Raw genomic sequence first — 16992 nt, forward strand, 5'->3', positions numbered from 1 at the left:
CTCCTTCTTGCCTTGGTCACCTTCTTCTTGCAAGAACACCAACACAAGGATCAAAAATGGCCTCTCCTCCCTCACAAACGTTCTAGCTCTCTTAGGGTTTCTCACAAGGGTCTGGTAGCCGCAACTGAAGGCTATAAGAGCCTTTAAATAGATCCCAAACCCGAGAAATTAGGGTTTCACTTAAAAGAGTGGACTCGCCGAGTCTACGAGTCGACTCGTCGAGTTCGGTCACCAATCCGGATAAGAACCCGTGGTCCTACTCGGCGAGTCTAAGCATCAACTCGCCGAATTCCTCCCCAAACTCAAAATAAATGAGTAAAATAATGTAACAGCCGGATTTTCAGGTATCTTGTATATTTATGTTTTTGGTGTTTTGAGAGGGGACTCGGCGAGTTGGAGCTCAGACTCGCCGAGTACGGTCGCGGATCTAGTCGCAGGATCGCGCCTGGACTCGGCGAGTCAGCGCTGTGTAATGAAACCCTAATTTCTCGGGTTTGGGACCTATTTAAAGGGCCTTATGGCCGTCATTTGTGCTCACCAGTCCCTTGAGTGAAACCCTAATCGAGTGTGAGCGTTTGGAGCAAAGTAGAAGGCCATTATTGATCTTGGAGGTGTCATTTTTGCAAGGAAAGAGAGAACTAGCTAAGGGAAAGCAAGTGGAGCCACTTCTGAGAGTTTGGAGTCTAGAGCATCACTATTGTGGTAATAATTTCGAGTTATCTTCTTCCTTGTTGATGTTTATTTTGATTTAGGGTTTGTTGAACCCTTTTGTGGCAAGATCTAGTGCCCCCTTGGTCCCTTATGTGGTTTAAACCATAGATCTGGACCCTTGGAGGTCCAGAGTGTCCCTTTGCCCAAGCTTTTTGGGAAGCAATGGAGGTTTTGGATTGGAATCCTTATGCCTTAGGTCAAAACTCTATTTATTAGCCATGGGGTGTGTTATGGGCACCAAGATAGAAGCTTTACGTGATGAATCAGTCTAGGGAGGCCAAATCTATAGATTGTGGAAACAGATCTGACCTTAGAAGCAAGTTGGAGTGGTTGCATGGCATGGACTCGCCGAGTCTGTTCATCAGACTCGGCGAGTAGTTTGAAGATTGCCTTGGGTTCGCTCAGTGAGTGATCCAATCGAGTCATGGGTTGACTCAGTGAGTTGGAGAGGGACGCCAGGTGGACTGATTCGAACTGGGGCTCGCCGAGTTGTTCTTGAGACTCAGCGACTTGAGTCGGGGTGGCCCCGCGATTCTTCCAGATGAAACTCGTCGAGTGGGGGGGGGGGGGATACTCGACGTGTAGGAAGGGAATTTTAGAGAGTTGGTGAAAACGTCTAGACTCGCCGAGTCGCCATAGCGCACTCGCCGAGTCCGGTCAAAGTTGACCGTTGACCGTTGACCGAAGTTGACTTGTGTTGACTTCTTAGGGATAGTCAACCTTAGAAGATATAAAGTGTTAACTAGAGACATATGATGTTATAGGAGGATTAGAGCTCGGAGGATCGAGCACGAGGGATTTCCAGGATTCGTGAGATACCGAGATACGCGAGGTGAGTCTTCTCACTATACTTTACCTTGAGTAGGTAACCAAAGTTATATGATAGAGTATTTGTATGCTATGTATGTTATGTGTTGTACTGCATTATTTCTATGTGATTTATGTGATGCATGTTTATCAGAGCTAGAACCTGAGGGTTCACAGAGTTTGGGTGCACGGACCCACAGAGTTATAGCCTCGAGTGGCTAATATGTGTTATATGTGGTATTATGGGGAACTCACTAAGCTTTGTGCTTACAGTGTTTGATATTATTGTTTCAGGTACTAGTGACGACCGCGGGAAGGCGTCGGCTTGATCCATACACACACACACAGAGTTTTTACATTTGTGATCTTGGGATTTTGTATTGACTGGAATTGGATAATTAATATGGTTGTTTTATGAATATTAATTGAACTATGTTTTATGAAAAATTGAAAATTTTGTTTTGAAATTTACGGTATTACAATTTGGTATCAGAGCATTGGTTTGAAGGATTCGGGTACACCTTCGGGAGTATTTGAACTCAAACTGAGGATTTGGAAAGATATTTTCAAAAGAAAACCTAACTTTTCTAAGTGTAAAAGATTTTCTTGAAAAAGAAACAAATTCCAGGAAGAAACGTGTGTACGATCAGTTAGCGCCCGAAAGGTGAATTCCCAAAATACCTTTATATTATGTAATATTGATATTGATATGATGTATCTGCATGCTAGAGTAGGCTAGGTATTGCTATTAGGACTAGAGTGGCCTGATTTGTGATGCCTTAGTCTTGGGAGAGGTGAGCTGCTATGAGATGCTTGAGAGTGAGTAGGTAGCAGCGAGGGGCTTATGAGAGATCTATTAGAGGGTGGTCTACGCATGATAGAGTACTTAGGATTTGGGATCCGAAGAGGAAGATTTGGGGTGTGTACTGAGACGGTGTGGACAGTAGTATTGGGCCCGTATTACTGAAGGCACCGGGGTGGTGCACGGTCCAAATAAGAATCTTTAGGATACCAAGAATCAAGGAGGGATGGATTGTCGAGTGTGAGTATGCTCGAGTGAATTCTAATTTATCACATGTTGTATTTCAGAGGTTGATCATGGTGAGGACGCGTCATATGCCGGAGGGTGCCGGAGCTAGTGATGAGGAGATTCGACAGATCATTCATGAGGAGGTGGCTACGGTCATCAGAGCTGAGATACCAGAGATGTTCAGGTCTATTAAGACCGCACTGATTGAGACATTTGACAAGCATTACGCCGCTCTTTCTGAGGCTGCTGTTGCAGCGGCTACCGCAGCGATCGCTGCAGCGAGACCCCAGGGAGGTGATGTGTCGCTGTTTCGGGAGTTCAGCAACACCAAACCACCAGAGTTTGATGGGACACAGGATCCGGTGGCAGCTATGAGGTGGATATCTGATATGGAGGGGTGATTCTTCACTTGCTCATCTCCTGAGCATCTGAAGGTTCGGTTCGCGCTGAACCAGCTTCGCTTGGGAGCGAAGGACTGGTGGAAGTTTGTGACGATGCATTTTACGCCTGCTGAGCTTTCGGCGGTGACTTGGGAGAGGTTCACTACCATGTTCCGGGATGAGTACGTTCCCCATGTGGAGAGGGAGCGTTTGGCACAGGAGTTTTTGACCCTCAAACAGGGTACTGAGTCAGTTACAGCGATCACGAGGATGTTCCATGAGAGGGCGATGTTCTGCCCTGAGCACGTGTCCACTGAGCAGGCACTTATGAGCCGCTACTTGAGCATTTTGAGACGGGATATTTGGGAGTTCGCCGCGAATTCCTCGTATCGGACATTTGCTGAGCTTCAGGAAAATGCCCGGAAGAGGGAGATTGAGCTTGAGACACAGGCCAGGGAGGAGGTGGAGTCTCAGGGGAGGGATCGGCGGCCAGCACAGTCTCAGCCGGCAGCCAAGCGGGCCAAGCCCGCTGATCCCAAACCCGGGAGCCAGAAGGGCCGCATTTGTGGGAAGTGCGGCAAGGGTCATGATGGAGTCTGTCGAGCGGGATCTTGCTACAAATGTGGCAAGGAGGGGCATATGGCCAAGGACTGCCCCAAGGGGTTTGCAGTGTGTTTTCACTGCAACCAGACCGGACACCGAAAGGCGGAGTGTCCGCTGTTGTGCGAAGCATCTCGGGGATCTGCTCCTGCCGCCATCAGAGCTACAGAGAGTCGGCTCGTGAAGACCGAGGCGCCGAGAGCTCGAGGGAGAGCCTTTCAGCTGACTGCGGAGGAGGTCCGCACTGCACTCGATGTTGTGGCTGGTACGTTTCCTTCTATGTATTTATTTTGGTGTTGAGATATTATGCTTATATTATGTTATGCATAGGTACCTTCCTTGTGAACTATGTGCCTGCTTTAGTGTTATTTGACTCGGGTGCGAGTCGGTCTTTTGTATCTTTGGCCTTTAGTCAGCATATCAGTGTTAGTCGTGAGGCATTGAGTCGGCCTCTGAGGGTTTCCATAGCTGCCGATAGAGTGATTTGTGCCACGGAGGTCCTCTGGGGATGTGTGTTAGAGATTTTTGGGGTTGAGTTTCCGATTGATCTGGTTCCTATTGCGATGGGTGATGTCTGTGTCATTGTGGGCATGGACTGGTTGAGCCGATTCGGCGCGGTTATCGACTGTGAGCATCAGCTGGTGACCATACGAGATCCTAGTGGGGGAGTTCTTTCAGTGTACGGCGAGGGTACACATTCTAGATCAGCCTTTTGTTCGGCCGCTAGGGCGAGACAGTGTTTACAACAGGGCTGTAAGGGTTTTGTGGCATATGTGATGGATACGCGGGTGATCTCCGAGAGACCGAGTTCAGTGGAGGAGGTTCCGGTGGTGTGTGAGTTTCTAGATGTTTTTCCCGAAGAGTTACCGGGTGTGCCTCCCGTGAGGCAAGTAGTGTAACACCGTAAATTTCAAACGAATTTTTTTTTCCGATTTTCTTATAAAACATAATTCGATTAATATTCATCAACAACCATATTAATTATCCAATATAAGTTAATACAAAATCCCAAGATCATAATGTAAAAACTCCGAGTGTGTGTGTACGGATCAAGTCGGCGCCTTCCCGCGGTCGTCACTAGTACCTGAAATAAAAACATCAAACACTGTAAGCACAAGGCTTAGTGAGTTCCCCAAAATACCACATATAACACATATTAGCCACTCGAGGCTATAACTCTGTGGGTTCGTGCACCCAAACTCTGTGAACCCTCAGGTTCTAGCTCTGATAAACATGCACTACATAAATCACATAGAAATAATGCAGGACAACACATAACATACATAGCATACAAACATTCTATCACATAACTCTGGTTACCTACTCAAGGTAATATAGTATAGTGAGAAGACTCACCTCGCGTATCTCGGTATCTCACGAATCCTGGCAATCCCTCGTGCTCGATCCTCCGAGCTCTAATCCTCCTATAACATTATGTTTCTATTTAACACTTTATATCTCTAAGGTGGACTATCCATAAGAAGTCAATCACAGGTCAACTCTAGTCAACGGTCAACGGTCAACTTTGACCGGACTCGACGAGTACCATACCGACTCGGTGAGTCTAGACGTTTTCACCAACCCTGAAATCCCTTTACTACACGTCGAGTATTCCCCATTTACTCGACGAGTTTTACCTGAATGAATCGTGGGGCCACCCCGACTCAACTCGCCGAGTCCAAGTTTGACTCAGTCCACTCGTCATCCTTTTCCAACTCACCTCGACTCCCTGAGTCTACCCATGAATCGATTGGACCACTCCCTGAGCAGTCCCAAGGCAATCTTCAAGCTACTCGCCGAGTCGGATGAACAGACTCGGCGAGTCCATGCCATGCAACCACTCCAACTCGCTTCTAAGGTCAGATCTGCTTCCAAAAACTATAGATCTGGCCTCCCTAGACTGATTCATCACGTAAAGCTCCTATCTTGGGGCTCATAACACCCCCTATAGCTCAATAATGGAGTTTTTGACCTAAGGCATGAGGATTCCAATCCAAAGCCTCCGTTGATTCCCAAAAAGCTTGGGTAAAGGGACACTCTGGACCTCTATGGATCCAGATCCAGAGTTTCAACACAAGAAGGGGGCTATTTGGCATCAACTCATTCCATAATTGTCCATAAGAAACCCTAGGTCTCCCTATACTCCACAAACCAGAAAATGGATCGAATTCATACCTCTAGATCGATGCTCTAAGCTTCAAATCCACTGAATAGCAACCTCTTTTTCTTCCTCTTGCTTAGATCCTCCTCCTTCTTTGCTAGATCACACACACAAGGTCAATAAGGCTTCCTTTCTCTATCAAAACGTTCCAGCTCTCAAGGGTCTCTCTCTAAGGGTTGGGTGAGCACAATGACGGCCATAAGGCCCTTTAAATAAGTCTCAAACCCGAGAAATTAGGGTTTCATTACACAGCGCAGACTCGCCGAGTCCATATCCTGGACTCGCCGAGTCCATGTGCGATCCCGCGTCCAATCTGCGTCCCTACTCGGCGAGTCCTGAGCCCCAACTCGCCGAGTCCCTCCCACTATACAACAAAATAAATAAATAAAAAAAATAAACAAGATACCTGATAAATTCCGGCTGTTACAAGTAGAGTTCAGTATTGACTTGGTTCCGGGGGTCGCGCCTATCGCTAAGGTGCCTTATCGTCTTGCACCTCCACAGATGCAAGAGTTATCCTCGCAGCTTCAGGAGCTGCTGGGGAAGGGGTTTATTCGGCCGAGTAGCTCGCCGTGGGGAGCGCCCATTCTGTGTGTGAAAAAGAAGGACGGCTCGCATCGAATGTGTATTGATTACCGAGAATTGAACAAGCTGACGGTCAAGAACTGTTACCCGTTGCCGAGGATCGACAATTTATTCGATCAGTTACAAGGAGCATCTTGGTTCTCCAAGATCGATTTGAGGTCGGGCTATCATCAGGTGAGAGTGCAGGATGAGGACGTCCAGAAGACAGCGTTCAGGACGCGATATGGGCATTATGAGTTTGTGGTGATGCCTTTTGGGCTCACCAATGCCCCGGCTGTGTTCATGGATCTCATGAACAGGGTATGCAGGCCGATGTTGGATCGGTCAGTGATTGTATTCATCGATGATATTTTGGTATATTCGAGATCTAGAGAGCAGCATGAGGAGCATTTGAGGGAAGTTCTTAGGGTTTTGAGATCGGAGAAACTTTATGCAAAGTTTTCAAAGTGCGATTTTTGGTTGCGGGAGGTCCAGTTTCTGGGACATCTTATTAATCAGAAAGGGATATTGGTCGATACGGCCAAGGTTGAGGCGGTGATGAGTTGGGAGGTGCCAAAGTCACCCTCTGAAATCAGGAGCTTCCTTGGGTTGGCAGGGTACTATCGGAGATTTATCAAGGATTTCTCCAAGATCGCGGTGCTACTCACCAGATTGACCCGGAAGGGTGTTGGATTTTCATGGGGTCCCGAGCAGCAGACCTCCTTTGAGACGCTTCGCCAAAGGTTGTGCGAAGCCCCGGTATTAGCTCTTCCGGAAGGGATGGAAGATTTTGTAGTATTTTGTGATGCATCGATTTTAGGGCTGGGAGCGGTACTGATGCAGAAGGGACATGTGATAACATATGCATCGAGGCAGTTGAAGCCTCATGAGATGAGATATCCCACGCATGATCTAGAGTTGGGGGCAGTGGTGTTCGCCCTCAAGATTTGGCGTCACTACTTGTATGGGGTTCGTTGTACGATATACACGGACCATAAGAGCTTGAAGTACTTGATGGATCAGCCTAACCTAAATATGCGGCAGAGGAGGTGGTTAGATGTGGTCAAGGATTATGATTGTGAGATCCTGTACCACCCGGTCAACGCTAATGTGGTAGCTGATGCGTTGAGCTGCAGGGCGGAGAGTACTCCGCTGCGAAATGTATGTTTGAGATTGACCGTGATAGCTCCAGTTCTGGATGCCATTCGTGGGGCACAGGCCGAGGCTGTGCAACCGGAGATGCAGAAGAGAGAACGGGTCGTTGGTTTGGTTTCAGAGTTCGTTTCGGATAGTCGAGGGCTTATAACTTTTCAGGGCCGGATTTGGGTACCGTTTGTGGGCGGTACGCGTACTACTTTGATGGAGGAAGCACATAGATTGAAATTTTCGATCCATCCCGGGGCTACGAAAATGTATTTGGATTTGAGGAAAGAGTGTTGGTGGCCCTGTATGAAGAGGGACGTTGCATGGTTTGTCGAGAGGTGTTTGACCTGCCGAAGGGTTAAGGCCGAGCACTAGAGACCGCATGGCAAGTTGCAGCCATTGGAGGTTCCCGAGTGGAAGTAGGAACAGATCACTATGGATTTCATCACAAATTGTCGAGGACTGCCAGAGGAGTTGATGCAATTTGGGTGATTGTGGATAGGTTGACGAAGAGCGCTCACTTCCTTGCCATCAGTGAGAGTTCTTCGGCGGAGAAGTTGGCGGAGGTTTATGTGAGAGAAGTGGTATCTCGGCATGGGGTGCCGATCTCGATTGTTTCGGACCGTGATGTGCGTTTCACTTCCAGATTCTGGAAGAAATTTCATGAGGAGTTGGGTACTAAACTGCATTTTAGTACCGCATATCATCCCCAGACAGACGGCCAGAGTGAGCGGACGATTCAGACGCTTGAAGACATGCTTCGAGCATGTGTGTTGGATTTCGGGGGTAGCTGGGATGCGTATTTACCCTTGGCAGAGTTTTCCTATAAAAACAACCATCATTCGAGCATCGGTATGCCGCCCTTTGAGCTGTTGTATGGTAGGAGGTATCGGACCCCCATTTGTTGGGGTGAGGTTGGGCAGAGAGTGATGGGCAGTATGGAGATCGTGATTCAGACGACAGAGCAGATACAGCAGGTCAGACAGAGGTTATTGACCGCCCAGAGCCGAAGAAAGAGTTATGCGGACAGGCGCCGGTCTGAGCTTGAGTTTCAGGTCGGCAACTTCGTTCTCCTGAAGGTTTCCCCTTGGAAAGGAGTGATTCGGTTAAGGAAGAGGGGCAAGTTGGGCCCCCGGTTTATAGGACCATTTCGTGTGATTGCGAGGGTAGGCCGGGTAGCCTATCGGTTGGAGTTGCCAGCAGAGTTGGGGCAGATCCACGACACTTTTCATGTGTCGTAGTTGAGGAAGTGTATAGCCGATGAATCGGCAGTGGTTCCATTAGAGGATATTCAGGTGGATGCAAGCCTGAATTATGCCGAGAGACTAGTGGCCATCAGAGATCGGAAGATCAAGGTTCTAAGGAATAAGGAGGTACCTCTGGTGTTGGTTCAGTGGCAACACCGGAGGGGATCGGAGATGACCTGGGAGCCAGAGCGTATGATGCAGGAGCAGCATCCGGAGTTGTTTTCAGAGCGAGACTTCGAGGGCGAAGTCTAGTTCTAGTGGGGGAGAGTTGTAACAGTCGGATTTTCAGGTATCTTGTATATTTATGTTTTTGGTGTTTTGAGAGGGGACTCGGTGAGTTGGAGCTCAGACTCACCGAGTAGGGTCACGGATCTAGTCGCGGGATCGCGCCTGGACTCGGCGAGTCCAGGATATGGACTCGGCGAGTCAGCGTTGTGTAATGAAACCCTAATTTCTCAGGTTTGGGACCTATTTAAAGGGTCTTATGGCCGTCATTTGTGCTCACCAGTCCCTTGAGTGAAACCCTAATCGAGTGTGAGCGTTTGGAGCAAAGTAGAAGGCCATTATTGATCTTGGAGGTGTCATTTTTGCAAGGAAGGAGAGAACTAGCTAAGGGAAAGCAAGTGAGCCACTTCTGAGAGTTTGGAGTCCAGAGCATCACTATTGTGGTAATAATTTCGAGTTATCTTCTTCCTTGTTGATGTTTATTTTGATTTAGGGTTTGTTGAACCCTTTTGTGGCAAGATCTAGTGCCCCCTTGGTCCCTTATGTGGTTTAAACCATAGATCTGGACCCTTGGAGGTCTAGAGTGTCCCTTTGCCCATGCTTTTTGGGAAGAAATGGAGGTTTTGGATTGGAATCCTTATGCCTTAGGTCAAAACTCTATTTATGAGCTATAGGGTGTGTTATGGGCACCGAGATAGAAGCTTTACGTGATGAATTAGTCTAGGGAGGCCAGATCTATAGATTGTGGAAACAGATCTGACCTTAGAAGAAAGTTGGAGTGGTTGCATGGCATGGACTCCCCGAGTCTGTTCATCGGACTCGGCGAGTAGTTTGAAGATTGCCTTGGGTTCGCTCAGTGAGTGATCCAATCGAGTCATGGGTTGACTCAGTGAGTCAGGGTGAGTTGGAGAGGGACGCCAGGTGGACTGAGTCGAACTGGGACTCGCCGAGTTGTTCTTGAGACTCGGCGAGTTGGGTCGGGGTGGCCCCGCGATTCTTCCAGATGAAACTCGTCGAGTGGGGGGGGGGGAATACTCAACGTGTAGGAAGGGAATTTTAGAGAGTTGGTCAAAATGTCTCGACTCGTCGAGTCGCCATAGCGCACTCGCCGAGTCCGGTCAAAGTTGACCGTTGACCGTTGACCGAAGTTGACTTGTGTTGACTTCTTAGGGATAGTCAACCTTAGAAGATATAAAGTGTTAACTAGAGACATATGATGTTATAGGAGGATTAGAGCTTGGAGGATCGAGCACGAGGGATTTCCAGGATTCGTGAGATACCGAGATACGCGAGGTGAGTCTTCTCACTATACTTTACCTTGAGTAGGTAACCAGAGTTATATGATAGAGTATTTGTATGCTATGTATGTTATGTGTTGTACTGCATTATTTCTATGTGATTTATGTGGTGCATGTTTATCAGAGCTAGAACCTGAGGGTTCACAGAGTTTGGGTGCACGGACCCACAGAGTTATAGCCTCGAGTGGCTAATATGTGTTATATGTGGTATTTTGGGGAACTCACTAAGCTTTGTGCTTACAGTGTTTGATGTTATTGTTTCAGGTACTAGTGACGACCGCGGGAAGGCGCCGGCTTGATCCGTACACACACACACACACAGAGTTTTTACATTTGTGATCTTGGGATTTTGTATTGACTGGAATTGGATAATTAATATGGTTGTTTTATGAATATTAATTGAATTATGTTTTATGAAAAATTGAAAATTTTGTTTTGAAATTTACGGTGTTACAAATAATATACCTGAAATTCTGGATGTTACAGCAGCAAGGAAAATGTGTGATCATACCACTCCTCACTTTTTATGACTTTGTTTCTGGGAGACTCTGATATAGACTATTTTGAAACCGAGTTTGTAATAACTCTTGGTTTTTAAATGTTTTAAAAAGTTTAAATTTGGCATGATTTTTATGGGTGTTACATGGATATTAAGAATCTACGTGCATGCTACAAACTTTTATGCAAGAAGAATGTTCAAAGGAATGTACTTTAAGTTTGAGACTTCGCTTCCTTGGAATTGTTTTGTTATCATTCTCTAGTGGAAAGTTTTGTAATTTCATTGTCCAAGTGTATGTGACTTTAGTGCATTGACAATACAAGAAGATCATTGCAGAAAGGTTAGAACCTAAAACATTCTAATAGTGGCAAGAATTTGGCATTCTTACACTTTTGATAAAGATTTGGAATTGTGAAATGAGCTTCATTGAAAAATATGTTCAATTGATCTATTTCACAAATGAAGGACTATAGGTAAACATAATGTGCATGCTTGGAGCATGGGATAACTATTGTTTTAATTCAAGTATTAAGTTGATTGATTGAAACATTATACAATGAATAATATGTAATCAATATGGTGATTAAATAAAAGGTGTTTTATTTATATTCATAAGTTCTGAGACTATATTGGATTCGATTATTCTTGTGTTTCACTTTTCATGTTTTGACTTCCCGAATAACTAGGTTATTCAAACTATCCATAGTCGATCATACTTTGGAAGTATGTATTGAAGCAACACTGTCATGAATGGGTCTGTAGATAGTCTAAAGGCGTTTAGACATAGCACAAGTTTGCTGCAGTGTTCATGAGTACTCCTGTAATAAGATTTGATTATTGGATTAAAATCACGCTCATTTAAATCACTTCATGGATTTTATCACGAGTGATCATGAGACAATAATATCTTATATTCTTGAAACCAAGACATGTGAGTTGTAGTTTACAAGTCGGTTGCACATTGACATATGTAAACGCACCAGTAACTTGGTGTTATAAAACATATTGATGTGTGTGATTTGATGAGTAAGTACAAACAAGCATTTGATTCGAAGTTTATCCATTCCTTTTACTCAAAGTGGATAAAAGCGATATTTATGGGCCCCTCGATGATTTAGTGATGACAACCTTAAGCGCTTGGACAAGCCTGGAATGATTTGATTTGTTTAATTAGTCAGTCGTCATAAATCTAAAATCGGGAAACAACATATGAACAAAGAGAATGATTATTATCCATGTCTCAGTCCATACGATATCTAGAATGGAGGAATATATGATCAACTACAAGAAAAATACCATTTAATGACGCGCAAACAATAACACTTGCTGATTTATGATACAAATTTTTGTGTGACCTTAAAAATAATGTCTACCTTCCAAAATTTGAAGGATAGAGAACACGTATTTTTGCGTGCCTTAAAATTAATGTCCAAAAAAAAAAACGAAGGACACTTGTTTTAAATGTGTGTCTTCTAGAAATGTCACTTTTTATTTTTTTTATCAAACACACGTTTTTAAGGGGCAAAAATGAAATCCTCTGAAATTCTAAAATTTTGAAGTGCCCGCTTCTTCTATCTCTCCGTATCTCCCTTCATTCACTCATTCCTAGGGCTTTTTCAAGAACCATTCTACCTAGGGCTTTTTTAAGAACCATTCTACCTAGGGCTTTTTCAAGGAAGTTCAAAATGCTCTCCGATTCTCGATCGGTTCTCCCATGCCTCTGCAACAATCGACGATCTCACTTCACGCTTACTTCTTCTCCGGTGAGCATAGGATCACCTCCCCGCGTCCATCCTCCTCGTCATAAAATCATCCAACTAGGGATTTTGTTTCTCGATCTCTTCAGGTCCGTCCTCCCAAAATAAGGAAGAAACTAGTTTGATTTCTCCCCTAAAACCTGGTACGAATTCTCCTAATTCCAACTTCACTCTTCACTTTTAGGTTATCGGCTCAAAAACTTCTCCCTGAAACCTGGTTTGATTTCTCCAACATTCCAACGAACCTGTTTTTCAAAAAGAAACCCATATGGGAGTTTGTTTTCTACCTTATCCCCATGTCAGAGTTCAATTTCTGCCATATCCTCATAATTTCTAATTAGCGCTTTTGAACCATTCACATGTTGAAGTTCAGAAATCAGAGGTTCAAGGTAAAATTGGTGCTACAGATTGATTGCTTTGTATTTTTCAAAAGGGAACAATGAGAAAGATCCAATGAAGATGACTACATACCACGGTAAGTAGAAAATATTAAAGATAACGTTTCTCATTTTACCAACTTTTCTTTCTGTTTAAAGCCAATGTTCATGTATGCATCTGAAGTAAGCTCTTTCCCAGGTAGGTTAATCACCATTTGCACTAAGCTTTCGGGCTTACAGTTGTGGATTAATGTTTTTCAGGTTCGTCAGGAGACTGTGGCAAGGCAAAGGCGTGATCGTACCGCTCGTGTTTATGTTTTATGAAATGGACCTGGGAATACTCTGATTATATTGAAAACCTTTTTGTAACAACTTAATGAATTGGGATGTTTTTGAAAAGTTTAAATTTTATTAAAATTTTGGTCGTTACAAAATGAAAATGTAAATTTATATATTCTTTTTTATAAATCTTTTTAGATTTTATAAAAAAAAAAATTGGCTGTGGGAAAGGTCAATTACATATGGAAATGAAAGCCGAAAATGTTGACACTCTTGCATCCCGTTTTAACGCCACATCTGGTTAACTGCAGCTGAGTCGCCTCTTCAAACTTTGAAGCTATCTTGGATCGAAGGTTGGGCATTTATTGCATTTGTAACCTTAGGGTGTCTGCAATAGAAATGTTTGAGGTATATTCACTGATGTTTTTTTCATAAAAAATTTAGACCATTGTTATGGTTGTCAATCTCAAACTCGTTCTTATTTAATAATTTTTTTAGGGCCTTCCTCCAAGATCAAATGTGATAATGCAGATTATATTGCAGCATGGGACCATATACTGATCCCTGTTGCAAGAGAATTTAAATGTTTACGTACTCCATGGTCATGGCTACCAAGTACTCCATGATCATGGCTACCAATTTGGAGTCTTATTACCATATGTGTCAACTTACACATCCTTTTTTAAAAGCTTCTGGAGCTGGAAACATTGTTTTGATTTCATCTGTTGCAGGTCTTGTTCACGTTTCTGTTGGGTTTGTTTATAGTGTCACCAAAGGTATGGTTTGTTTGGCTCCATATTTTATATCTGATTTCATCTGGAAACAACTAGCTATTGTATCTATTCAGACTAGGCTTAGAGCAATGGTTGCAAGAGATGAGTTCAGAAGAAGAAGAAACACGGTTGCAACTATAGTTCAGGTACTATGGATGAATTATGTTTGTAAAGTATTTAAGAAAATGATTAGAAACAAGGGTGAATTTGTACAGATTAGTTAGCTACTTGCAGGTTGATCTTGAATAAGAAAATGGGCAATGGATTGTATTTTTTGTATCTAATTTGTTTGTAAATTTTTGTTACAACTTCTATTAATTTGTTTTATCTTTCCATGAAACGATTATTTGTATGACATTAAATTTATGCAATGGATTCTATTTTTTGTATATGATATTGTATTTTCTATTATGAAACATTAAATACAAATTTAATTTGAAAATAAGTAAATCTATAAATAATATTTTTTTTAAACATTTAAAAATATGATACGCAAAAATGTGTGTCGTCTTCATTTATGACATGACATTTCTTGATACGCATTACGTGTCATTAAAACGCACGTCGTAAGGTTGCGACACGCGAATGCGTGTCGTTTTTCTTTATGATAGGACCTTCCTTGATATGCATTGCATGTCGTAAATGAGCATCGTGAATGCGCGTCGTCTCTCTTTATGACAGGGCCTTCCTTGATGTAACACCGTGAATTTCAAACAAAATTTTCAAATTTTCGTAAAACATAATTCATTTAACATTCATAAAACAACCATATTAATTATCCAATTCAATTCAATACAAAATCCCAAAATCACAAATGTATAAACTCCGTGTGTGTGTACGGATCAAGCCGGCGCCTTCCCGCGGTCATCACTAGTACCTGAAACAATAACATCAAACACTGTAAGCACAAAGCTTAGTGAGTTCCTCAAAATACCACATATAACACATATTAGCCACTCGAGGCTATAACTCTGTGGGTCCGTGCACCCAAACTCTGTGAACCCTCAGGTTCTAACTCTGTAAACATGCACAACATAAATCACATAGAAATAATGTAGTACAACACATAACATACATGGCATACAAATACTCTATCACATAACTCTGGTTACATACTCAAGGTAAACTATAGTGAGAAGATTCACCTCGCGTATCTTGATAAGTCGTAAGTCCTGAAATCACTAGCGCTCGATCTCCCGAGCTATAGTCCTCCTAAATCACAATACCACTCTAATTAACACTTTCCCCAACTAAGGTTGGTTACTCCTTGACAAGTCAACAAAAGTCAACCCTGGTCAACGGTCAACGGTCAACTTTGACCGGACTCGGCGAGTGCATATAGCGACTCGGCGAGTCTGAGCGTATATACTAATTTCCTGAAATCCTCCCTTGACACGTCGAGTATTCCCTTAACACGACGAGTCCCTCCTGGCATGAGTTGTGGGGCCACCATGTCTCAACTCACCGAGTCTCAAGAACAACTCGGCGAGTCCAACTTGACTCAGTCCACCTGTCCAATCTGATTCCCCCCCCTGACTCACTGAGTCAACCCTTCCCGACTCGGCAAGACCACACGCTGTATGATCGGGCAACATTCATATTACTCGCCGAGTCTGTTCTTCGGACTCGGTGAGTCCGTGCCATGCAATGACTAAAACTTGATCATAAGGTCAGATCCGGTCCATTAACCCACAGATGCAATCCCTCCAAGCTTATTTAGCACGTAAAGTCACTATCTTGATGCACATACAATCTCTATATGACCCTAAATGATGTTTTTGTCTCAATTTCAATATCTCAAGGCCATGAACTCAATTGCTATACATAAAGCTGGAAGAGGGAGGCTCTCTGGACCTCTATGGATCCAGATCCAGAGTCTCAACACAAAAAGGGGACTATTTGGCATCAAATCATTCCATAAATGTCCATAAGAAACCCTAGATCTCCCTATGCTCCACAAATCAGAAAATGGATCGAATTCATACCTCTAGATCGCTGCTCTAAGCTTCAAATCCACTGAATAGCAGCCTCCTTTGCTTCCTCTTGCTTAGATCCTCTTCCTTCTTTGCTAGATCACACACAAGGTTAAATAAGCTCCCTCTCTCTCTCTCTCTCAAAACGTTCCAGCTCTCAAGGGTTTCTCTCTAAGGGTTGGGTGATCACAAATGACGGCCATAAGGCCCTTTAAATAGGCCGCAAACCCCGGAAATTAGGGTTTCATCACACAGCATGGACTCACCGAGTCCACTCTTGGACTTGTCGAGTTCGGACGCGAACACGCACCCAAATCCGTGATCCTACTCGGCGAGTCTGGGCTCTGACTCGCCGAGTCCACTCACAATTTCCATAATTAAGTCCAAAATAAATACCTAAAAATTCCGGGCTGTTACAACTCTCCCCCACTAGAAATAGACTTCGTCCTCGAAGTCTCACTCTGCAAATAACTCTGGATGCTGCTCTCGCATCTCACGCTCCGATTCCCACGTCATCTCGGACCCCTTCCGATGCTACCACTGAACCAAGACCAAAGGTACCTCCTTGTTCCTCAGAACCTTGATTTTTCGATCCCTGATGGCCACTGGTCTCTCAGCATAATTCAGGCTCGCATCCTCCTGAATATCGTCTAATGGAACCACTGCCGACTCATCGGCTATACACTTCCGCAATTGCGACACATGGAAAGTGTCGTGAATCTGTCCCAATTCTGTCGGCAAATCCAAGCGATAGGCTACCCTGCCTACCCTCGCGATTACCCGAAATGGTTCGATATATCGAGGCCCCAATTTGCCCCTTTTTCTGAATCGGATCACTCCTTTCCAAGGAGAGACCTTCAGGAGCACAAAATCACCGACCTGGAACTCAAGCTCAGACCGACGTCTGTCCGCGTAACTCTTTTGCCGACTTTGTGCAGTCAGTAACCTCTGTATGACCTGCTGGATCTGTTCTGTCGTCTGAAGTACTATCTCCGTGTTGCCCATAACACGCTGCCCAACTTCTCCCCAGCAAATGGGGGTTCGACACTTCCTCCCGTACAACAGCTCAAAGGGCGGCATACCAATGTTCGAATGATGGCTGTTGTTGTAAGAAAACTCGGCCAAAGGCAAATACATATCCTAACTTCGCCCGAAATCCAATACACAT

At 44.2% G+C, this 16992-nt stretch overlaps 1 pseudogene; it reads left to right on the forward strand.

The window, feature by feature from the left end:
• Window positions 1-13682: 13682 nt before the first annotated feature.
• LOC145039907 (senescence-associated protein 13 pseudogene) lies at window positions 13683-14100 on the forward strand (annotated as a pseudogene).
• The last annotated feature ends 2892 nt before the right edge of the window (window positions 14101-16992 follow it).

The sequence above is a fragment of the Lactuca saligna genome, chromosome 4 (genome assembly GCF_052625555.1).
Source record: "Lactuca saligna cultivar CGN05327 chromosome 4, ASM5262555v1, whole genome shotgun sequence".
NCBI lineage: Eukaryota > Viridiplantae > Streptophyta > Magnoliopsida > Asterales > Asteraceae > Lactuca > Lactuca saligna.